This window comes from Cavia porcellus, unplaced genomic scaffold (genome assembly GCF_034190915.1).
Source record: "Cavia porcellus strain 051 isolate PalLab524CR breed Dunkin Hartley unplaced genomic scaffold, mCavPor4.1 scaffold_16, whole genome shotgun sequence".
Taxonomy (NCBI): domain Eukaryota; kingdom Metazoa; phylum Chordata; class Mammalia; order Rodentia; family Caviidae; genus Cavia; species Cavia porcellus.
This window is the reverse complement of record NW_026947499.1, coordinates 24,415,227-24,441,169: the sequence shown is the minus strand read 5'-3', so window position 1 is coordinate 24,441,169 and position 25,943 is coordinate 24,415,227. Positions and strand designations below refer to the sequence as shown.

The 25,943-nt window shown below is 35.9% G+C and overlaps 1 protein-coding gene across 14 annotated transcripts in view; it reads left to right on the top strand.

Annotated features, from left to right (window-relative positions):
* Positions 1–25,943, top strand: part of Mtmr3 (myotubularin related protein 3) — a 132,441-nt gene that overhangs the window by 34,732 nt on the left and 71,766 nt on the right. For 12 of the 14 annotated variants that reach the window (XM_013141764.3, XM_013141762.3, XM_063225959.1 and 9 more), the window contains one exon: positions 25,683–25,739. The exons of 1 other annotated variant lie outside the window; for it this stretch is intronic. The gene's annotated coding sequence lies outside the window, so the exon portion shown is untranslated. Of the gene's footprint in view, positions 1–251; positions 318–25,682; positions 25,740–25,943 lie in introns of all 14 variants that reach the window. One more of the 14 variants, XM_063225961.1, reaches the window with a different exon arrangement.

Sequence of the window (25,943 nt, the reverse complement as noted above, 5' to 3'; positions counted from 1 at the left end):
TAGAGTGGTGGGAGGAGTATGTGTGGAATATAGCAAATGAGGTCCCCGTGACTCTGGAATACATTGAGTTCTACATACAGCCTTTCAATGTCTTAAAGTTAATTTAGCTTCAGTGAATTTGTTTCTTAGTATTTAATATCTCAGTAATTTTTCAAAGCCTGAACTATGGGTGTCTTTACTTTTTTTTTTTTGTTTTTTTCCCTTTTATCGGTACCGGGGATCGAACTCACGACTGCCTGCTTGCAAGGTAGGTGCTTATGCCGCTGAGCTAAATCCCCAGCCCCGTGTCTTAACTTTTAAAGTTCAACTTTGTTAAGGTAAATTTGTGTACAACAAATTTTATTTTGGCATGTATGTATGTATAAAATCTCCCAATCAAGATATAGAATATTTTCATCAGTGTAATAACCAAGTTCCAGATTACTTGAAGCCATCATTTTTTTTCCTGTCATAGTGAGTCACTGATCTAATCTGCCATATTAGGTTAGTTTTGCTGCTTGTAAAATTTAATATAAATGCTTATTCCTTAATCTCTTATGAGGACTTCTGAATTTATGACTATGTTTAGTTATTAGCCACAAGCTTAAAAAGTAATTAACTTTAAAAGTTATTGGTTTAAAATCTCGAATTTTCATAGAGTTGAAGGTTGTTTCTGAATCGTGATTTGGCAACCTTACTTCAGTAGGTAAAAAATTTTTTGTGTTAAAATTCTGCTGTGGAAATATTGACACAGCAAAGTTAACAGAACTTCAGTCTCTGAAATTAGATACAGCCTAGTGGTAGGAAGATAGTGGTAGCTGATCTACCCCTATCTATTTTCATACTTGCTTTTTAAACATTAGTTTCATGGTCTTTTTAGCTATTACCTACAAGAATTTTGACTGATGTTAACCTGTGCATACAGACATTGCTTTGAAAACAGGACAAGATCCAAATTGATAACAGTATTCAGATTTTTTTTTGTTTTTTGAGACAGGGTCTCACATTCACTAGATAACTGAGGCTGACCTTGAACTTCTGCTTCAGCTGCCAATTGCTAGGATTATAGGGATGCACCATCATGCTGGCCTCAATTTAGTTTTTGCCATTAAAAAAGAATTCTGGGGGCTGGGGATTTAGCTCAGCGGCATAAGCCACCTGCCTTGCAAGCAGGTGGTAGTGAGTTCGATCCCTGGTACCGATAAAAAAAAAAAAGAATTCTGTAGTCCTCTCAAATGGGGAACAACTCTCCCCTACCTCTTGTTTTGAAGCTAAGACAGTGGAGGGGGTATTATATGTAACCTGATTTCTAGACTCTACCTTTAAAAATAGCTTTACTGACATAATTCACAAATTGTATATCACCCATTCAGAGTATAAAATCCAGTGATTTTTAGTTTTTCACAGAAATGTGCAGCCACCACCCCAGTTTGATCCGTTGGAGAGGGAATAGTACTGGGGATTGAACCCAGGATGCCAGCTTACAAAGCAAGTGCTTTATTAAGCTATACCCCAGCCCCCAAGAACTACAATTATAGGATGTTTTCATTACCCGAAAAAGAAACTATAACCTTTAGTAGTCATTCCTTATTCTCTCATTTCCTCGCTTTCCTAGCCCCAGGCAACCACTTACTTTCTATGTATTTTTCCGTTTAAGACATTAAAAAAAATTCCTTCTGTCTAACTTGATAGCCTTTAACCAACATCTCCCATTTTCTCCTTCCAATCTATTCAAGCTTGTGGTATATACCATTCTACTTGATGCTTTTGTGAGATTAACTTGTTAAGATCTCACTTGTGAAATCAGGTTCTTTATTTTACTGAACAGAATGTCCTCCAGGTTTATCCATGTTGTCAAAATGAAAAGAATAAATTACTTTATGGCCAGATAGTATTTATTTTGCACATATGTATCACAACTTTTTTCTCTCTCTTTTTTTTTTTCCTTTCCCTTCCTCCCCCTCACCATTTTTCTTTTGCAGTACTGGTAATTGAACCTAGCACCTTCCCCCTGAGTTATATCCCCAGGCATGCATGCATGCATGTATATGTATAACATTACCATTATTATTATTTTTTTAAATTTTGAGACAGGGTCTCCCTAAGTTGCTAAATTGCCTTGGCTGGGCTAGAGCAATCCTCCTGTGTTAGCCTCTGAGTGCTGGGATTACAGGCATATTGGTTGTATCATATTTTGCTTATCTATTGAAATATTGATGGATGCATCTATCCGTTTTTTGTAAGACAGTGTTAGATTGTGGGCTATTTATTTATTTGTTTTTGGTGCCAGGGACCGAACTCACAACCTCATGCCTATCAGGCAGATGCTTAAGCCATTTGAGCTAAATCCTCAGCCCTAAGATAGTGTTAGAGGTCATCAAGAATTCATTATATTTGGTAGAGTCTCTTGATGAGCAGCTCTTCATTCTTATTTGCATATAACTTGATTACTTGATTTTTTTTTTTGGTACCAGGAATTGAACTCAAATCTTGCATTTAGCAAACAGGTACTTCTGCTACTGAGCTATAGCCCTGGCCCTGTAACTTGATCTTATGATGTATTTTATACTCAAAAGACTGTAATGATTATTAAAAACAACAGAAATAAACATCTCCATGGTAGAGTCAGGTTTATCAAGATTACAAGGGCTAGTTGTAAATTTGGGTGCAGGTGTGTTGTTTTAGTCTATTAGTTTGTAGGTTTTGGATTTGAACCAAGAAATTCTGTTTTCCAAGTACTTCTTCTTCTCTTAATTAGAAAAAAATAATACATAATATACATAAAATATAATATCCTTAAATTAAAGCTGGATAATTTTTACATATATATGTAAACTGTTCATATCTATATCTATATCTATATCTATGTATATCCACATAATTTTACCCATATTAAGATAAAGAGCATTTACAGCTTTCTTTCCCTGGATTTCCTCCCCTCTGTTAGTACATACTCTTAAGAGATAATCACTATTTTGGCTTTTTATCACCACAGTCCCTTTGTTTTTGCTTTTGTTTTTTGTTTAGATTTCTTTTAGAATGTTGTTTTTTTTTTTTTTTTGGTTGTGAATTTAACTGAGTACCGAATTGGCATACCTAAGCTATTAGTGAAGTTCTTTCTAAAGGAAGGCATGGAAGTGAGCAAGGCAAATTATATGCTTCAGATGAGTAATAGCATCATTCTTAAGGCAGTTTTATGTGGCATTCCTCATGGACAGAGTATACTTTACTACAACTAAATATAAAATTCTTTTTTATTTGTATTTTTTATGGTAAGGAAAATATGAAATAAAGAATACCTAGACTGGTTTCATATCTTGGCTATTATGAATTATGCCCTAATAAACATGAGTATAAAGGTGTCCCTATAGTATGCTGACTCATTATTTCTAGTATATATCAAGGAATGGTATGCTTCAGATTTAAAAAAAATAAACTTTTTACTAAGATGCAATTTAAAATGTACTAGAATGCAACTTGAAATTTAATGAAAGTTCTAAAAGAAATTCAAGAACTACTAGTTGTCTTTACCTGTTGTTTATATTTTACTTCATCTGCATTTCTCCATTTTCTTCCCCCTGAATCATTTGAGGGTAAGTTGGAATCTCTGTGTCACTTTCCTTTAAATACTTGAGAATTTATTTCCAAAGAATACAGATTCTTTTATATAACCACAGAGAATTCTTTTTGAGTTTTTATAGTTTAATTTTGAGGATAATCTTAAGACTTTATTCATGTTCTTGATATATGTCATAGCAATTTTTTTTTTTTTGAGACAAGGTCTCCCTATGCAGTTCAGTCTGGCCTTGAACTCACAAGGTGGTCTTGAACTTGTAATGATCCTCCTGCCTCAGCCTCCCAAGTGCTGGGATTACAAGTGTGCACCCCTATGCCCGGCACTGCAAAATTTTTTCACATATTGTCTCAGGTAGATGGACCATCAAATTTTTAAATAAGTTTTTAATCTTAAATAAGTACAAGTATACCTTGCTTTATTACTGGTCAAGACATTTTGAAATATGAAAATTAAAATGTTAACTGACTTTTGTATTTCACTTGGAAGGTGTTACCAGGTGTGCTATTTCCCATGTATAATTACATCATTTTTGAACTGAACTTATTTACCAATGACAGTCTTGTCTTTTGCACTTAAAGATAATAGGTCAGGTTGGGGGTATAGTTGAATGGTAGAGAGCCTGGTTTGATCCCCAGCACAACTTTACAAAAGATGAAAATATAAACTTAAAAGAGCAGGCATTTTTAATTGTCCCTTCTTAGTATTTTTCACAATGGTGATGCATTTGTGCATGTCCCACTACATGTACTCTTCTCCGTGTTATTCCCATAATAGCTCATGTTGAGGTAGTTGATCTGTCTGGATATTCTAGAGCACACTTTTTGTCTTGTACATGCAACTTCTGAAATTTTTTCTTGCCATATTTGTATTTTAATATAAAATTGGTAATAATCTTAATATCTAAGTTTTAGTACTTCGTTGTAGTTTGTAATAGTTGGAGAATTTGGCAAGATCCCATCATTGTTTTAGGGGAAAACTGGGATGTAGGGTTTTTGCCACATCATGGTGACACCTCTTTTCTACTCTTCATATTTTAGAATCTACCTGCTCTTTAATTTTGATCAAGTTACTTAATCCTTGGTAAGCTTGAAATCCTTGTGAAATGGGGCTAAGTAGCACTTGTTTCAAACATGTGAAGATTAAATGAGATAACACCTGAAAAGTGCCTAGTCCAGTGATTTGCATCATTCAGTAAATGCTAGTTTTCAGTGATGAGAAAAAAAGTATTTACTTTGAGTTTGGTTTTGCTTAGCAAAGTGATGTTTGTCCACTTAGACTAATTTTATTAAGCATGTATTGTTACAGTTTTTAAATGGAGCATTAGATATATGTGTATTTTAACTGTAGTTCTTTCGTGAAGTGAGAAATGGATATTTTTGTGCTGAAAACTTTTTAAGAGCCTTTAAAAAAAAAGTCTTCCATGATTCTTCAGTAATCTGATGAAGTTGTTAAATTAGGGAAGATAATTTTGTTTCTTTTGAGAGCTCAAAACAGACAGATAGTGTACAGTACCACTAGTTATTGATCCACAGCAGAACATTAGTGAAAATAGCTAATAAGTGTTTCTGTTACCTCACTTTATAACTTACTATAACATTATGAGATGTGGCAGCCAAGGAACACATGAAAAGAAAATGTGGTTTGCTTAAGATTGTAGAACTGATGAATGCTTGAGCTGGATTTTTTTAATTTATTTTTATTTTTTTTATTTAAGGAGAAAAGAAAAAAAAAACAGTGAAAGGGTACAAGTTATACAGATTTACAGAAGAAAAAAATGAACAGTAGGAAATCATTAGTTAATGGATTACATATTGCCATCTTAGAAATAATTGTTCAAGTCACAAAATTAAAGCTTGTAGAGTGGACATTCCAACAATGATACTGCAAACAGTTCTGTTCAATGATCCAATAAAACTCTGTGATATCATTTTCTATCTTATACACTTAAATATACATGCAGTTATATAGTTTAGAGCACTTTCTTTTCCTCTCTTTTGTACAATGACTATTACACATTTTGGGTTTCATTGCTCCCACGGTTCTTATTGCTTTTTTGGAAGAGAGTAAAACCAAATGAGACATAACAGAACAGAATCGGTCAAGTCAAAAGGGTGGACATAATAGATAATATAAAAACATAATACAAGGTGATCAACAATGGTTACCATAATGCCTCCCGCTATCTCTAATAGAATTGCTTATATCATCAGTTATAATAAAATGGAACAAACCAGTAAAGATCAAAACCGACAAAACCAAAACATTGGAGACATTGTAGGTCTTCAAAAGTAGATAAAAGTCAACGAGAATGGGCGTTATAATGAATCTCATTATCTTCACAGCTGATGCCTAAACTTTCGAACCTGATACTACCCATCAAAACAGAATAGGGGAACATCAGTCAAAAACAAGATGGTGAGAGTAATACAGGGCTTCAAATCGAGATAATAGAAAGTCAAAGTGGGTTACTATATTATATCCTGCTATTTTTTCCTCTTTAATTAAACGGATAAAAATAAAAAAGTAAATAATGGAGTGGAGATTGAGAAAAAAGAGGGCATAACAGCGAAACAGGGCAGATCAAAACATAACCATTTAAGCAGAATAGTGTTTCACCACCAGATATTTCCGACCCAAAAGTAGTTACCATATTGATTCTTTCCTTGAAGTCCTTGAGTACAACTTCATATACTGTAGCATTAAGTATATCAAAACAATGTAAAACCATTTAAGAGAATGACAGCATTACAGAGTATTTAGAATTGACTAACAGAAAATGAACAATGGATTCTGTATAATCTCCTTGTCTTTAAAAGGTTTTTGCTTATACTATCATACATAATAAAATCCAATAAGATACAACCTGTTTAGACCATTGGAGACAGAAGAACAAAAGCTAGATGAGACTTCAAATCAAGATGATACTAAATCAGTATTACCTATTAAGATGTCATTTTCTCCAAAATAGCTGTTCCTATCATCCAGTCTTCTCTGTCTCATTTCTGTTGAGCTCTTTTTCTGTCAGTAGCTGTCAGTTTGTCTTCTTCATTTTGTTCTCTGCTCCATTCGTTGTGGCCTCCCCGCCACTATTTCTGGGTTCTTTGTATTTTTCTTTTTTTAGAATATCCTGCAATACTTTCTGTAGGGTTGTATTGGTGGTTGCAAATTCCCCCAGTTCCTCTTTATCCTGGAAGCACCTTGTTTTTCCATCAATTTCCAGGGACAGTTGTGCAGGATATCTCAATCTTGGCTGGAGATTATTATCTTTCAAAGCTTGAATTATTTCCCCCCATGCTCTTCTTGAATTGATGGTTTGTGCAGAGAAATCTGCTGTAATTCTGATGGGTGTTCCCTTGTAAGTGATCTGTTTCTTGTCTCTTACAGCTTTTAATATTCTGTTCTTGTATTGAATTTCTGGAATTTTTATTATTATATGCCTGGGTGTTTCTCTGCTAGGGTTGTAGGTAGCTGGGGTCCTGTATGCCTCATACATCTGAGTATCTTTACCTTTTGCTAAATTAGGAAAATTCTCCTGGATTATTTCTGTGAGTAGATTTTGTAGTTCACTTGTTTTTGTCCCCACTTCTTCTTTTATGTTCTTAATCCTTAAGTTATGGCTCCTCTTATCATCTTCTTGTCTTTGTATTATTGCTGTGTGTTTCTTTGTTATTTTTAAGAAGTTTTTCATTTCATTCTCCCATATTACAAGTCTGCCCTCTGTTGGGAGCCGCGGCCGAGCCCGGTCGCCTTACTTGGCGGACGTGAGGCCTGTAGGAAAGAGCAAAGCCTGAGCTAGATTACCCCTCCCATCGAGTGTGCTAAGATGGCGCTTATCTCCTGCTTCCTGCTTGGTAAACAACCCGCCCTGTAAGATCTCCTGCTTCTTGCTTGGTAAACAACCCGCCCTGTAAGATCTCCTGCTTCCTGCTTGGTAAACAACCCGCCCTGTAAGATCTCCTGCTTCACAACCCGCCCTGTAAGATAGTCTGCCTAGCAACAACTGATGTTAGCCAATCAGCCCGCATCGCGCGCTTTGAACTGATTGGCCACTGTAACCCTATAAAAGTGAGTGCCTCTCCCGCCACGAAAGAAGAAGCAGAAGAAGCAGAAGAAGCAGAAGAAGCACGCAAGGAGCCGCGGAGAGCGGACCAGTAGAGGCTTCGGGACAGACTGTAGGGAGAAGCACGCAAGGAGCCGCGGGGAGCGGACCAACAGAGGCTTCGGCCGGGAGGATTCCCGGGGCAGGCTGTACGGAGAAGGAAAATAAAAGAAAAAGGTTGTCCACTGCCAGACTTTGTTGTGTGTCCTTCCTGCCGGCCGGGAGTGACACCGACAGCCCTCCAGTTCAGATAGTCTGTCTTTAGTTTCTTTCAAGCTGTTATGCCAGTCTTGGATAGACTTCTTAATTTCTTGATAGTCCCTTTGAACCTGCTTCATGTACTCTATGCTTTCTCTGTTTTCTCCATCAAACAATTCTCCCCTCTTTTTCTGTTCTTCCATTCCACCATCTGTTTTTTCCTGGGTGGTGCTTAGCATTTCTCTAACTATTCTGCATACTTCTAGCTTCAGGTCATTGATAACTTCATTCCTGAATTGGTCTATGAGGCTCTCTAAATGGCGCTTAATGTATATTGGTGCGGTGTCCACTATTGCCTGTTTCTCAGTATTGGGGGCCGAGGAGCCTTTTTTGTTGCTTCCCTTCCCCATATTTTCTGTTCCTTATAAAATGCAAGCTTACATAGGAGGCCCGGCTTCCCTGCCTGTCAGCCACAGCCTGATCAAATTGCGCTGGCTAGTTGTTCCCGCCCACCGCTGCGCACCAGGGAGTTGCGGAGGAGGCAGCCTACGCGGGAGTCGGTCGCTCCTCCGGGCCACTGTCAGGCTCTGGGATCTGGGTTAGGCCAGCCTACCAAGTCCGCCCGCAGCGTCATGCAGGCCAGGCACTTTTCACCAATCCCGTCCGAGAGGGGAATTTGTGGTTGGAGTCGCCACGGCGCCCTGCTCTTACAGGACTGCCCGAGCCCAGAAAGTCCTCCGCTGGAGTCAAACTGTGGTAGAGTGTCAGTTTCTCTCACTCACCTCGCCACAAGGCAGTGTACGCCTCCTTGTCCGTCCTGTTTTCGACTCTGTTCGCAGACTCCCGTTCCCAGAGCTTCTGCGCGTCTCTCCTTGCCGAGCCGCTGTGGAGGCAGCCAGCCGCCGAGCGGCGGGAAACCCAAATCGCGGTTTCCAATGGCGCGGGATCCAGCCTCCACACCGAGTCTTTTCTGTTTCTATTTTAGCGCCAGGGCTGCATTCCAAGTTGGTTTCTCTCAGCCCAGTTCGTTCCTGAGTCAGCAGAGCATATCTCTACCGGCTCATGTCTCCTTAGTCCGCATCATTCCTGACTTCTGAGCCGAGCCTTTCAGAGAGCCTCTGGTAGTTGCTGTTATCTGTCCGCCATGTTCTCCCGGAAGTCTTGAGCTGGATTTTGAGTTTTAAGCTTTGCAAGACTATCCTGAACACCAATGTTCTTTAAAACACCAGTGTTTATTTTTCAGGTCTTACATTAAATACTAGAGTGGCCCTGGGAATCTTTGTTTAAAATAGCAGAAACTGAAGTGATAACACAGCAAAAAATGATGCCATAAATACCGACCCTAACTCAAACAGTTTTTTGAAAGTCAGATTATTTGCACATAGGTGAGAATATTCAGGCAGTTGCATTCTCATTAATATACTGGTCACAGGGATCAAATTGTCTTCCATCTGCTTTTTGATTCCTTACTCTTACATTTACTGTATTGTGTGGGTGCCCATAATAACATAAATTTACAGCCTAGTCATGTGGGGCAAGTATATGTCTCTGGAGCTTTTTCCTGTACTAGATGCTAGCTTGAAGGATGGTGAACCTGGGAGTTTAATGGAAAACTTTATTCCCTATTACGTTATTTGCATGTTGAAATAAAGAGGTTCTAAGAATGAATAGAAAGTAGTGCCTGACTTGAAGATATTTTAATAAATCTATAGCTTTAGATTCAATGGATTGCTTTGTGAACTAATTGAAAATGCTAGCTGCTTTAGCATATTCATAATGGAGCCATAATTCGTATACTTTATTGCCAAGGGGTTCTGAATCATTGGTGGTACATGCATGTGTAACTGTCCCATTATGTGGCATGGGACAGTCATGCCTATACCACCAGTGGTTCAAATCTGTGGGAATGTGTTAATGTTACTATTTAATAATCATCTGTATTGGAACATTTAGAAAATTGTTAGTACATATTTGCCATAGTGTAGTGGAACACTATTTAGGCATGTCAACATTATTTTTTGTGGTGTTTGTATTGGTGTACCTGTGAGGTACTTCCCAGCCCCACCAGGTTTTAAATTTAGTAGTTGTTCATTTGTCTTGGTATTTTCTCTTGTTCCCAAGGTCTTTTTTTTTCAGTACTTTTTCTAAGTGAATTTCTTTAATAAAAGACAGAATTATATAATAAAAAAAGAAGAGAAAGCCTCTTTCATGTTTTATAATTACTTTTTTTTCCCTTTTTGGTATTATTGATCTGACTAAATAAAAGTAGTTTAGGCATGTAGGTGAGCACTTGTGTAACATGGGCAAAAATTCTGGGTTCAGTCTTCAGCACTGTGAAAAAAATCTTGGAAAATTGATCTTTTATGGTCATTAAAGATGTAAATTTTTTCATGTCTTTCCATAAAATAGTCACTCAGAACTGGCTACATAGTTTTCAGTTGTTAAAAATTAAAGATTTCAAAATTGTTAAAGCAGAAACTTAAACCAACAGTGAAATTCTTTCGGATTGCACAAGTTATATGTCCATGAAACTAGTCCTGTCCTTGTTAAACGTGCTTAGTTCTTTAAAACATGATGAATAAAGTGATACATTTTCTAATTTTGTTGCATAATTGCATATTTTGCTATTTTTATTTGAATATGTTCATACTAGAACTTAAAATACTGTACTCTTGTTATGGGTTTAAGTAAAAACAAAACAAAAAAACACTGTGTCTCAAAGGTGGAAAAGGGACCTTGTTGGAACCAGTAGTTTTATTGTATTCAGACACTGAAAGTCTTATTTGTAGACTTTTAGAATTGATCATTCTCCTTTCTGCCTTCCTCATCTTAAAAATTTATTGCTTATTAACAGCAGACCAAGACTGATAAATGGGATTATAAAATACATACTCTTTGGTCATGTCATATGTCTGATCTCCTTGGAGACTGAATGCATGAAAAGTTTGGTGCCTTTCAGGAACCTCAGACTTTGAACCACTAGTCCTCTGGACATGTGTTCAGCAAAATGAGTTTGTCAGGAAAGACAGAGATTAATGTATTGCAGCTTGTTTCACATGTTATTCTCTGAATATGTGTTTCATGTCTTAAAGGATTATTTTGCTATGTGTCAGTTACTGTTATTCAGAGCTTGACAAAAGTAAACTGTATGCATTTTCCACCTTTGCTTTTGCATCTTACTAGGTACTAGATTGATCTTTGAGCTCAGAAGAACTACTGTTTGATCATTACTTTTGATCATATCTTAGCATGTGGGTTGTGATCACAAAATATGGTGCTTACATTTAAAAAATTTATTATAGTAAAAAGTACATTGCTGTTAATAACCCTAAAAACACTTTCCCCTGCTTCGAACATATGTATCCCATTGTTCTTGCTACCTTCTGAAGCAGTTGTGGAAGTCCTCTTTTATATATGTCTCTTTAGTTTTGCTCCCTTAACTGCTTTGTGTCCTGAATGTATTCAGAATCTTTACTTTTCATGATCATTTTGACTTTAGGGAAGAGCCAGAAGTCACATGGTACCATATCCAATGAATAGGGTATTAGATGAGACTATAGTATAATGTTTTTGTTTGGCAAGAATTGTAAGTTGTTGATCAGTGGTGATCAACAAATATTGTGAATATTTAAAAGTTATTAAGTAAAAGATACGTTGTCTTTAATCTCAAAATACTCCCCTTCTTCAAACACTTATCCCATAGTTCTTGGTAATCCCTTTTACTGTAATAAGGTTTCCTTTTTTTAAAAAAAAATAAACATTCACTATTTTTTGATCATTTCTTGTACTTGTTTCAGGTTAGAGCTTAAAAACTTGTTTTGGGTTAGAGCTTAATGCTTGCTATTTTTCTGACTCAGGTGTTATTAATTCTGTAATGTCTCATCATAAACGAAGTAGTATTCTTTCTTAAAGTCTTATTTCTGCTCATGATGAGAGAAAATATTGGACTTGAGTTTCTTTTCCTGTTTCATGAAAGACAAGATATGAATAAGGAGACAACAGAATGCAGTTGGAGTCTGGGCACCAGTTTTCCCCTTATTTTTGTGGCGTGTTTTAAAGTTTTGGAAGCCACTTTGTTTTCTTGCGTTGAACGATGATTTATCTCCTTCTTGCAGTCAACTACCCACTGAGTGACAAAGAAATAGTTTAGCAAATAGTTTTGTCAAAACAGTGAAGTTAAAAGATTAATGAAGCAGTTCAGTAGTAACTGACTTAAATGTATGGGAAAGATTAAAACCAAATGTGTATTAGTAAATAAGGAAACTAACATAGTTTGCATTGGGGAAGGAGAAATAAATTAAGCTAAATTTGTATATAAGTAAGGTCAGTTGATTCTTCCTTTATTTCTGGGATTCCACTTTGCCTCTTGTTTTTCCTTCCTTCTTTCCTGACTGGTGAAGGCACTAATGAATTGTTTGTAAATCTTAACTGCTTTACCTTCAACACAATCTGAATTACTAAATTGTAGCTCTAGGTTCCCACCTCCCAGTTCTCTGGTGCCTCATGTAAGCATTTAAGTTTTTTTGTTTTGTTTCATCTCACTTCATCTTCTGGCCTCTAAGAACTTATACAATTCTGTAGACTGTGTAGTCCAGATTCTCTCTTGGAACAGTTTAAATGCATGTTAATAACAATCTTTGGAGCTGTCTTTTGAAACTTTAAAAACACTTATGACTTTTATATCTCACCCTAGAAATTTAAGCCAGTCTCATCACAACACAGTTACATTCAGGGAAGGGGGAAATACTATTTAAATATTTTAAAAATGATACAATAAACTATTAATGACATAAAAGTAAACACTTGTTCTAATAGAGATTAAACAGAACCTAAGGACAAGTAATATGGGAAATATTTCCACTTCACATTGCAGACAAGGGCTGTATACCTGAAGAAAAAAAACCTGAGCTTTTTTTGTATGGACAAAGAATATGAACATACAGAGTGAAAATCACTGGATACTCTGGGAGAACAAAATGATAGACTATTTTCTTCAGATGATAATAAAATGACAGAAAGCACAAGTTGTTAAATTGTTAGGGTTTTTTTAGTTAGTATGACTAGGCAGAGTACCAAAGGAGTAGTAAAATTGTGACATCAGCTAGCTAACAAATTACTTTTCCTTCTGAATTTGAGTCTACTATCTATATAAACTCTTTTCACTTATAAGATTAATTGTAATTATATTTTAAATTGTTATATTTCTAATATAAGCTGTTCTCATTTTAAAGAAATGTTTATTTTTATAAGCAACAGATTCCTTCCTTATCTTTCTTACCCTACCTAGGGATCACACCCAGGACTAGGCAGGCACTGTACCACTGTGCTATAATCCCATCCTTGTCTTAATTTTTTGATGTTGAGAAGGAGAAAATAATGGCATAATTTATATCACTATATTATGAAAAATTCAGGTTTTTTGTGAAGAAAGCTAAAGTTTTAAAAACTAAAATTTGTGAGATACTCAGTATCTATTAGATATTGTTTGATAATTATAAAAAAAAGTACTCTGTGTTCAGTTGAAACAGTAAGCAGAATGATCTGTATCTGAGTTACAGTAAGGTTCTAATTTTGTCTCTTTGGTGGTTTTTCCAAATATAGGTTAGATATGATATTTAGAACTTTAGGGGGCTGGGGATTTAGCTCAGCGGCATAAGCGCCTGCCTTGCAAGCAGGCAGTCCTGAGTTCGATTCCCGGTACCGATAAAAAGGAAAAAGACCAAAAAAAAAAAAAAAAAAAAAACCCCACAAAAAACAAAGCAGTCCTCTTGCTTCACCCTCCCCAGTACTGGAATTACATATGTATGCTACCACACCCAACGATTAGGGCATAGTTTTTGAGCAGAGACTTCTTAGGAAATCTACTGAAGAAATTTGTCAGGGGGTGTTAAAAGAATTGACTAGAACCAGTTTTTGCAATTAAGCTGTAATTAAATTTAACAAATGTTTCAGAATAATTTTGCTAGACCAGGTACTGGTGACACCGGTGATATGGAATCGAAGGGAGGATATAGCAAACTGGACCTTTCAAAAAAAGTAATGGAGATTGGTGCCAGATTTTATTGGAAATATATTAAGTCAGATGGTTCCTAACCTGGAAAAGCAGAGATGACTCTGATTCCCAATGAAGTATTAAGAAAAGAATCTATGGTAGGGGAGAAGGAGGCAGATCATGCATGATTCTGTTTAAAAAATGTAGAATTAGAGGTGCTGGATTAATAGTCTAGAGGAGATTGTTCCAATCCTGTGCTAGCAGTAAGCAGTCAGGGAAGATGGTGGCGGGGTTGGGGGGTGCATTGGCTCTCTGGTAGTGGTCAAAACCTGGAGAGAGATTTATCATTTGTTGTAACAGAAGGTCTGATACTCTTGCGTATGGCTCTGATCAGGCTTGATTACTTTCTTACTGCTGTTATATAATATCCAACCCTCAAAATTTAAATGGATGAGAGATTTTATTTTGGCTCACTGTTAGAAGTTTCATTTCTCCATGGTAGGCAAGGTGGCAGGAGCCTGGGAGGAGGGAAGCTGCTAACCTCATTGTGATCTGGAAGCAGAGAGTAGTGAGGAGATGGGGAAAGAGATCCTTTCAGGTCACACTCATACTAACCTGCTTGCTAACAGCAGCTCAGTTGTAATGCTCTCCCATAATCCAGTCACCTTCTAGTAACGCTCTTCTCTGAGTACATGAAGCTATCTGAATATAAACCACAACAGGTTGCTTATGAATGAATGATTTCAGACCTGTTAATGGGTTGGAAAATTGGGTCTTTGAAAACAGATCAGGACACAAAGCATCCTAAGGAAATCACAGGTAGCAGTTTCTGTATATGAAGAATTTGAATGGGTGTGGTGGTGCTTGCCTGTGATCCTAGCACTTGGGAGGCTGATAGTCACTGCAAGTATGAGGCCAGCCTGGACTATATAGTGAGACCCTGTATCAAAAAAAAAATTTTTTTTTATTAGCATGTAGGACAGTGTAATCTAAATCACTAACATTAACCTGAATTTTTGAGGTACAGCCTCAAAAATGCATACTGTGGGGATGTATCTTTAAAAAATTTATAGTTACAAAAAATTATAGTTGCAAAGTTTTTTTTTCCTTAGTGGTATACAGACTTAATGATGTGTCAATTCAGTGGCATCTCAGCTTCAAAATGTAGAATTTTTTGATGTTCATTAGCCTAAATACAGTTTTTTTTTTTTTTTTTTTTCGTTTTGAAAGTATCTGTGTTCATTTAAATCATCTCAGGTATCATCAGTGGTATGTATACCACACCATGGAAACACTGACAATAGAGTTCTGACATTGACAAAATAACTGTAAGCTGTAGAATATAAGATTTAGGTTAGATGTATGTAAGGAAACTGCTGAGAATGTAAATCATTAGAAAAGAGAGATTGTAAATTCTTTTTTTTTTTTAATTTAAGGAGAAAAAGAAAAAAAAACAGAAAGGGTACAAGTTATACAGAATTTCAGAAAAAATAAACAGTAGGAAATCACTAGTTAATAGACTACATATTGTCATCTTAGAAATAGTTGTTCCAGTTACACAATTAAAGTAAATAAAGTGGACATTCAAACAGTGAGACTGCAAACAGTTCTGTTCAATGATCCAACAAAACTCAGTAATATGGTTATCTATCTTATACACTTAAATATACATGCAGTTATATCCTTTAGAGCACTTTCTTTTCCTCTCTTTTATACAATGACAATTACACATTTTGGGATTTATTACTCCTACAGTTCTTATTACTTTTTTTTGAAGAGAATAAAACCAAATGTGACATAACAAAACAGAGTCAGTCAAATTGAAAGGATGGACATAATATATACTGTAAAAACAAAATACAAGGTGATCAACAGTGGTTACCATAATGCCTCTTGCTATCTTAAAAAGAATTGCCTATATCATCAGTTATAATAAAATTGAACAAAACAGTAAAGAACAAAACCAATAAAACCAAAACATTGGAGACATTACAGGACTTCAAAAGAAGATAATAGTCAAACCAGAATGGGCATCATAATGAATCTTATTGTCTTCAGAGTTGTTGCCTATACTCTCAAACTGGATAGTATCAAGCAAAACAGAATAGAGGAAAATCAGTCAAAACAAGATGGTGAGAGCAATACAGGTTTCAAATCAAGTTAATAGGAAATCAAAATGGGTTACTATAATATATCCTGCTTTTTTTATTTTTCCCTTAATTAAAAAGATAAAAAATGTAAATAATAAAAAAAAAGAGATTGAGATAAAAGAGGACATAACAACAAAACAGCACAGGTCAAAACATAACCATTTAAGCAAAATAGTGTTTCACCACCAGATATCCTGACATAAAAGTAGTTATCATAGTGTCTCTTTCCTTGAAATCTTTGAGTATAACTTGGTATACTGTAGCATCAAATATATCAAGATAATGTAAAACCATTCAAGAGAATGACAGTATTACAGGGTATTTAGAACCAACTAACAGAAAATGAACAGTGGTTTCCGTATTATCTCCTTGTCTATAAAAGTTGTTGTTTATATTATCACATATAATAAAATCCAATAAGATACAATGTTAAGACTGATGGAGACAGAAGAGCAAAGCTTGATGGGACTTCAAAACAAGATGATATTAAATCAGCACTAGCTATTATGATGTCTTGTTTTCTCCAAAATAGCTATTCCTATCATCCAACCTTCTCTGCCTCATTTCTGTTGAGCTCTTTTTCTGTCATTAGTTGTCAGTTTGTCTTCTTCATTTCGCTTTCTGCTCAATTCATTATGGCTTCTCTGCCACTATTTCTGGAATCTTGGTATTTTTCTTTTTTTAGAATGTCCTGCAGTATTCTCTGTAGAATTGAAATGGTGGTTGCAAATTCCCCTAGTTCCTCTTTATCCTGGAAGTACCTTGTTTTTCCATCAGTTTCTAGGGACAGTTGAGCAGGATATATCAATCTTGGCTGGAGGTTATTATCTTTCAAAGCTTGAATTATTTCCCCCCATGTTCTTCGTGATTTGATGGTTTGTGCTGAGAAGTCTGCTGTAATTCTGATGGGTGTTCCCTTGTAAGTGATCTGTTTCTTGTCTCTGACGGCTTTTAATATTCTGTTCTTATATTGGATTTCTGGAATTTTGATTATTATATGCCTGGGTGTAGTTCTGTTTGGGTTGTAGGTGGCTGGGGTCCTGTATGCATCATACATCTGAGTATCTTTACCTTTTGCTAAATTAGGGAAATTCTCCTGGATTATTTCTGTGAATAGCTTTTGTAGTACATTTATTTGTGTTCCTACTTCTTCTTTTACGTTCTTAATTCTTAAGTTACAGATCCTCTTACCATCTTCAAGCCTTTGTAATATTGCTGTTTGTTTTCTTGTTATTTTTAAGAAGTTTTCCCACCTTACAAATCTGTCCTCCAGTTCAGATAATCTATCCTCAGTTTCTTTCAAGCTGTTATGCCAGCTTTCAATAGAGTTTTTAGTTTCCTGGTAATCTCTTTGAACTTGTTTCACGTATTCTGTGTTTCCTCTATTTTCTCCATTAAACAATTCTCCCCTTTTTTTCTGTTCTTCCATTCTACCATCTGTTTTTTCTTGGGCGGTGCTTAGCATTTCTCTAACTATTCTACTTATATCTTGCTTTAGGTTGTTTAATACTTCACTTTTGAACTCGTCTATGTGGCTCCAGAGATATTGCTTTATGTCTATTGGTGCCGTGTCTGATATTGCATGTTTTCTGTCCTCATTTTCCTTTGCATTTACCTTTCCTGGATCAGTGTTCTCAGGATTGGGGGCCAAGGACCCTTTCTTGTTGCTCCCTCTCCCCATACTTTTTGTTCCTTCCATACAAGCGTATATAGGAAGCCCAGTTTTTTTCTTTGTGGGTTACAGTTTGTTTGAATTGCGCCAGCTAGGTGTTCCTGCCCACTGCAGTGTACTAGGGAGACATAGATCTGAGCAGCCTCTGCTGGGCCGCCCCTCCAGGTCAACCTACTGAAGGCTTCACTGCTAGGGTGCACCGCCAGGCGCTGGGACCTGATTTGGGCTAACCTACTAGGTCTTAGTTAGCGGCATCATCCAGGCTAAGTGCTCTCCACCAATTCTGCTTGAGAAGGGAATATATGACAGAAGTCACTGCAGTGCCCTGTTCTGGCTAGTCTGCCCGGGCCCAGAATGTCCTCTGTTGGAGCCTCCTAGTCTATGGAAGGGTCCCTGTTCCTCTCACTCACCGCAGGTTGATGCAGGGCTCCCTGGCAGTTCCGCTCTCAACTCCGTTTGCCAATTCCCGCTCTCAGAGGTTTTGCTTCTCTGTCCCTGCTGTGCTGATTCAGATGCAGCAGTGGCAGCAGGAAATTCAAATCACGGCTTCCAGACGCACGGGTTCCAGCTTCTGCGCCGAGATTTTATCTACTCTGGTTATAGCACTGGGATTGCATTTCCAGTTGGTTTCTCTCAGCTTAGTTCATTCCTGGGTCGGCAGGGTATATCTCCCCTTGCTTAGGACACCTCACACCGCACCATTCCTGGATTTTAAGATGGCTAACTCAGAGAGCCTCCATAGCTGCTGTTACCTATCCACCATGTTCTCCCGGAAGTCGAGATTGTAAATTTTTTCTGAGGTATTTTTTATTTCTTTGTATTTTAATATATGTGTATGTCCTGACTAAAAAGTAATAACAGGCAGAATTCTTTATATGTTCTAGACAAGACATTATGGCAGCCATTGCTGATTTAATATCAACTTGCTTTGAAGTCCTACCATGCTGTTCTTCTTCTATTTCCATTGGTTCAATCATGTGGTATCTTAACTGAATTTTAATATGTGTGATAGTATAAACAAATTTTTTATGGAAAATGAAATATTATAGAAGCTATTGTTCATTTTCTGTTATTTGGTTTTGAATATCCTGTAATACTTTCATTCCTGTGAATGGTGTTATACTATTCCATTATGTTTGATATTATTGTGTGTGGAGGTATGCTCAACTACTCCAAAGAAAGAGACATTATGATAGCTACTGTTAAAATTCAGTTGTCTTGTTGTGAAGTGCTGTGTTGTTTATATTGTTCTGTTCTGATTTGCTTTGTTCTGTCCTCTTTTGTTTTATCTCTTTAAAATAAGGGTATGAGAATGTGTTCCGTTGTAGGCCTGATGTTTTAATAAAGAGCTTGAATACTTACTTTTATTCTTTCTTCTTTCAGACTTTAGTTCTTCTGTTGATTTTCTTAAAGTAAAATGCAAAAAACATAATTAGGTCAACTTTGAAAATGTGATAGTGCTACTAATTAGATTCTTTTTTTAAATTATTTTGAAAGTAGTAAAATACTACAGATCAAGACAGAATAAACCCAACTGAGACTGTGTAGTGAAATTGGTATAGAAGTTCACAGCAGGTTACCAGGATAACAGTAATAGGTATCACAGTATATTTCATTATCTTTACAATAGGTGTTCTTTCAATTACGTATATCAAAATAAAACAAAATACAGAACATTATAGAACTTATCAAAATAGAATATTGAATAGAGCAGTATCATTAATCAGAATAAAGCAAAACAGTAATAAAAATATTTGCCTTAAAGAGACGGTAGAAGGAAATCCCCTTTAATTTGCTATGGTCAACCTTCCAAGAGATGCTCAGATTTCTGGTTCCCATTTGCTAATGAGGGGACAGGGGAAGAGGGTAGAGGCAATGGGATGTTTGACTCTAGGCCATGCACCAGTAGATTCACTATTGCTTAGCAGGGAGGCAGGCTGGTTGCTTGGTTTACCAGCGTCCTAAGTTTTCCACCATGGTGTGGATCTCAGAAGACACTGGTGGTTCTCCCCCTGGAGGGGTCGAAGTCTGCCACATCGCAGCTGCTTACCAGGGAGGCGAGTTGCTTACTTGGTTTCCCAGCGTCCTAAGTTCCAACATGGCGTGGATCTCAGGAGACACTGGTGGTTCTCCCCCTGGAAGGGCCGCAGTCTGCCATACTGCAGCCACTTACCAGGGAGGCAAGCTGCTACTAATTGGATTCTAAATGGACTCCCATCCTCTATTAAACAGTTCTTAATCCCCCCATCTACCCCCATGAAACCCAGATCCTATGTAATTTAGCTAGTGTACTTTAAAAACCCTGTCACCTCTAGCTTTTTGATAAATGGGTTTTGATTTAATAATTTTTAAGAAGGATTTTAAAGACAAGCTTACCTTGAACTCACTATGTAGCCCAGGCTGACCTCAAACTCAGTGATCCTCCTTCCCCAGGCTCTCAAAGTGCTGGGATTACAAGTATGTGCCACCATGCCCAGTTTGATTAAAAATTTTAAAGTCAAAGTTTGGATTTTGTCTTCAGTATGAACCAGGCTTATCTGAATTTTTAAGTAGTTCAGTTATTTAAAAGCACATGGATAAATCTCTTTTATATAACAACTGTTTTTAGCCCTTATTTAACGTAGTACTTTGCCTTCCGCTTTTTAAAGTAAGAAATGAATGAATTCTACTTTTTGGTTTAAGCTGGAGAAGTTTCATGTTTTCAGTACACTGTATTTGGTTAGCAGTCAGTGTATATCCTTCTGTTTGTAGGAGATAAATAGTGCTGGTTTTAAAAGGGTGGGGTTTTTTTGGTAATGTGTTAAAGATAATGTTCAGGTTAAGACAGCTTCTGGTCTCTTGACCATTTAGTAATCTAAGGTGAACTGTTTAGAAAGAGGTAGGAATTGCAGTTTACCATGTAAACAGAGCCTACATTGTGACGTGTGATTATTGAAAGTTACTTGAATTTTTGGGGGCTTGTTTTATTGCCAGTATATAAATTTTAACCAGGCCAGTGAAAGAGTATGCTCTTTTTGCTTTACACTGCCTTTGTTTTTGTAAAGTTTTGTCTCTTCTGAATGTTCTTCTAGCTGGCTGCAGGTGAACTGTTTTTAATTGTAATAATAGCAATAAAAGGGGCTGGAGATTTAGCTCAGCGGCAAAAGCGCCTGCCTTGCAAACAGGCAGTCGTGAGTTCGATCTCTGGTACCGATAAAAAGGAAAAAGACAAAAAAAAAAAAAAAAAAATAGCAATAAAAAATTCAAGTGTATTTCTTTTTGCTAAATTATGTACTTAAAGGATAATATGCATTATTATTCAGCTTTTTGACCCTTGACCATGTCTTAGAATAATTGTTTTTGTTTATGCCTATTTGTCTGCATAAAACCAAGTAGAAGAAGCCAGAATTTTGAAGTCTGTTTACAGAACTGGAGAAGAATATTAGTATTCCTAATAAAATATTCATTTACTGATAAGCACTATGCAGTTTGGCTGGGTGGGAGTACTGATAGTTATTTTTTGTGTGTAGTTGCACAATTTCTAAATTGTTCCTAGAATTGATACTTACTTACTATCTCAAGTTCCTAAGCAAAATAGGAATTACATGTCCATTTACATGTGGCATATGAATTCCTGTGGCAAACTGACCTTCAGACTGGTATTATCCTGCAAAAGAAATTTCTTTTTATAGTTGAAAGGAAAAGAGGATGGTATTAGAGTAATATTTGAAGACTTTTTTTTTTTTTAACTATTTCAGGATTCAAAAGGAAAATATAAGTACTAAATTTTTGGCAGGTTTCAGAATGTCATTGAGAAAGCTTTTATTGTTATAAAGTTTGCCTAGAACTTTAGTTGCCTTTAAAAAATAGCACATTTTAAACCAGGTGTGGTGACACACACCTATAATCCCAGGGTTTGGGAGACCAAAGCAGGAAGATTAATGTGGGTTCAAGATTGGTTTGGGTTATACATAGTAAGCCTAATTTACATAATAAGATCTTGTCTTTTAAAAAAAAAACAAAAAACACCTGGGGCTGGGGATTTAGCTCAGTGGCCTAAGCATCTGCCTTGCAAGCAGGCGGTCATGAGTTCGATCCCTGGTACCAATAAAAAGTTAAAAAAAAGTTAAAAAAAAAAAAAAAAGAATAACTTTTAAAAAAACCACCCCAAAACCTCCACATTTTTAGGTCTTCATTACTGTATCTTCATTGATACCTTTTGAGTACATAAGAAATAGTTTTAAATAGAGGACTTATCCAAAACCCCTTTTGGAAACTATAAAGTTATTCATCTTCATAGAAGTTCATCATTTTGGATCTTTTGTCTAAGAAAAATTCAATCAAAGTTTTGTTCTCTGAATGGTGGGAGACAGGAGGGTCAGATTTTGTGATTTAGTGTTAAGATACCTATGTTGAAAAAGATAGAAATTATAAGACTAAGTTTTGATGAGCTTTTGGAATTTGAATCCCTTTTTCTTTTTGTTTTCTATTGTTTTTGTTGGTACCAGGAATCCAGCTCAGGACTTTGTACGTGCCAGGTAGGTGGTGTGCCACTGAGCTATATCCCCAACCCTGAGTTTTTCTTTTTTTAATGAAACATTTGTTCTATGAGTTGGTGGTGAGGCCTGTGAGTTGGGGATAGGGAAAAGGACAAAGAGCAGAAAAGGTGAAAGGATTACAGTTAACCTGTTTCCTTTCAATAGGTGCTAACTGAAAGTAAGTAGGAGGTATTAATGAGTATGTGGAAATTTACCTTCCCAAAGGTAGACCTTGGAACTAGTCAAAGGAACAAATGTCAGGAAACTTTTCCGAGGTTGTAGCTAGGCTTTCTTATCTTTCCATAACAATTATAAAGCTTGAACTAATATTGCCAGGTACGTAGATAAAATGATCCTGCTTAGCTTTTAATTCCGTTAATTTCTAATGATTGAATGCTAAACTTCCTACCTTCTTTTCTTCGTAACACCTAAGACTTAAATATTTCTTTTGTTCTATTGTTTTTCATTATTAGGAGATAAGAAATATTTCATTTCAAATGAGGAATCTAAATGTGCTCCCTTATAAAATTAGATTTTAAATTTGTAATTTCAATAATAAAATGAAAAAATTATGTGATCTTTCACATAATATAACATTACAGCCAGGTGTGGTGGTGTACTCCCATAATCTCAGCACTTCAGAGGTTGAGGCAGGAAGATTGCTGTGAGTTTGAGGCCAGTCAAGGCTACAAAGTCAGTTCAAGGCTAGCTGAACTGTATAGTTTCAAACAACAAACAGTAACATTACAGATTTCTCATTAGAACTTTCTCATAATAATACTACTGGTTTATTATATCTGAGTTAAAATATGAACGAACGTATGCATAGAAGGTAATTATAAAGAGCCAATTAGAACAAAGAATGTCTGCTTTCTTTATTAACATTGAAATGTTTACCTTTTTAAAAGCAGATTTTTTTTTCTTTTTTGGTATCAGGAACCCAACTCAAAACTTGATGTCTGCCACGCAGGTGCTTTGCCGCTGAGCTATATCTCTGGTCCTGAAAGCAGATTTTTATATGTTGATCTTTGGTTTTAATCTTTCCTGGTAATAAGGACATACTACCCCAGCCCTACCTCTTTACAAAAGTTAAATTTAAAGGAATAGATATAAGTGACTTATGGTAATCTAATGCCATATAGTATCTAATACCGTAACTATTTAATTTTCAAGTATATTGATTTTTACATTCTTTTTAGGCTTATCTTTTATAACATATAAAATTATGTGTATATAGTATACTCAGTTACCCAATAAAAAATGTGTGTCTTAGTTCAAACAATGACACAAAGATTCATTATGTCTTTTTTGGTAATGAAAAGGTAACCTTAACATGTAAGGTTAACTAACCCCTTTTTCACCCGTGTATCCCTGGCTGTTTGTTCATGAGGTCCTCAAATGTTTAAATATTTTTGATAGTTAGACCTTTTAGCTAGTTATTTAACATAATTATATTCTACTGCTATAAGTATGTAACTTTTCCAGTTAAAGTGAGCACAACTAGTTTTACTCTGAGGAATGCATCTGATGCCAGACAGCTTCTTTCAGACTCACCTTTTTTAGGCTCTTTATTTGGCAAGACCCTTGGAAATATGGGGGCAGTTTTTTATTTTGTTGTCGTTGTTGGGAAGAGGAGTCCTTGCTGGCATTGATACTGACTTGTCTCGGCCTTTTTGTTGAGTCTGTTGTTAGGTCCGTCTCTTGGAATTTTGTAGGCATCTGTGTGAATTTTACATGAATACTTTTATATTAATAAATTACTCATTTTTATGAAATAAATTAAATAATCTTGAAGCATGTCAGATGATTCTTGCAGTAGTAATTTCCTTGAATTAAATGTAGCACCATAAATTCATTGTCGTCCATTGACTTGCTATGTATCTTGACTTTAATCCCTTTGCTTCCTGATTACCTTCTGGGCATATATCTACATATTATAGCTTGTGAGCTTCCGTGGAATTTGCCCCTCATTTCTTAATAATATTGTCTTTTTTCCAATTCTTGTTTTTTTTTGTTGTTGTTGTTGTGATTGTTGAGATAGAGTCTCATTATGCAGGGTTTTGTTGTTCCGCACAGTCATGTTCTTTTATGTGACTGTTTATGTCATAAACAGTTCCAGAGAATGAGTTGTGTCTGCAAATATTGAAAGAACTTACCAAAAAGGAATTAAGGTTGATTGTGTGTGATTTCTGTAAAGTTCAGATTGTTGCCTGAATTCTGTGTGTTAAGAAAGAAGATAGATCTCTGAAACCAATTATTTGTACAAAAAACCTTACATTAGGAATTCCAGACCTAGAGTGTCTGTGATCTTAGATTTTTCTGTCAAGCTGTAGAAATGATGCTTGCTTGCTCTGGGAAAAACTCCTAAAAAGAAATATCTTTAGGATCCTGGGAAGTTCTTTTCTTGCAGTTCAGTTCAGAAGATTTGCTGAAGCCTGGCTGGATCCATTCTGCAGTTAAAAATTGTATTAGCTGTAGTTGACTGAACAGTCCATATTGCAGAAATCTGAAAATCATGTTATTCTTACTGATATAGGGTAAATGCTAGGTGTCAGATACACCAAGTTTGTATTACCTGAAGTTGACAGGAATTCTAAGAAACAGTGGAGATTGAGAGTAGAAAAATTTATTGGAAAAACTATATGATATTTACAAATGTGAGTCTGATTTATTTCACTTAGTTTGTACTGTCATGTTTGGTTGTCCATTTTTTATGCTTTGATTTTGTAACTTGAACAACTACTTCTAAGACAACAATATTTAATTTTTCAACTAGTGATTTCTGGTTTTTTTGACTAGTCATTTCTTACTGTTTTTTTTTTTTTTTTTGAATGTATTATTTCTACCCTTTTCTCTGTTTTGCTTTTTCTCTCTAAAAAAAAAAAATTATTGGAGAAAAGGAATGGAGAATAGAAGTGGGGAGTGAGGAATAAGATTAACTCTTGAGAGATAGGAGGGGTCCCAAATGGGTTGCAAACAAGCCCACCTCTAAAGGTTTTATAGAGCAAAATCATGAGGAAAAATCGTGACAACTTGGGTCAAAATTATGATCAACCAATAAGACTACAAGTATAGTTGCTTGGGTAATAATTAATCATTTAATGGTAGCAAGGGTATACGAGTAACATCATTAGTTTTGATTGATAATCTATAGTGTTGGCCTTGTCTTACTAGGTGGGAGAGGATGTCCCAGCCTTAATGAGAAAATGGGAAATTTCAAAAGGGTAATAATTCCAAGCCTACTCTTATCCCCTACGGAAGTCTGTAAAAGTAGCCATTGTGACTTTTAATCTTCAGATGTTCCTCCAGCCGCAATCCTGATGAAGTCTTATTTTTTTGCACTGACTTCAAGAGGGTCCAGTTCTGACTGTCTACTATATTTTTTACCTAACTTAGCTATTTATAATATTGTAAAGAAAAGTCTTGTAGGAAGACCTAAGTGGATTACCCTTGTCTTTCAGATATTTGTCATTATAAAATAACTTTTTTCTTTTGCAGATTTCCTTGTGAAACCTTGTATAGTGGTAGAAAAATTATCAGGCTAAACATCATTTGGTAAGTTCATTCACCACCACCCTATTGCTCTGTACTCTTTCTGTGGTAATTTAAGGCAAGGGAAAAGTTAATTCGCAAATTGATTGTTGGGACCTGTTTGTCTCTGTTTGTAATTACTTAAATTAATTTTTCTGTTTATTTTAAGCTTCTACATGAGATTTTTGTTTGTTTTCAGTAGGACTCAGGCCACATTACCTTTTTTGT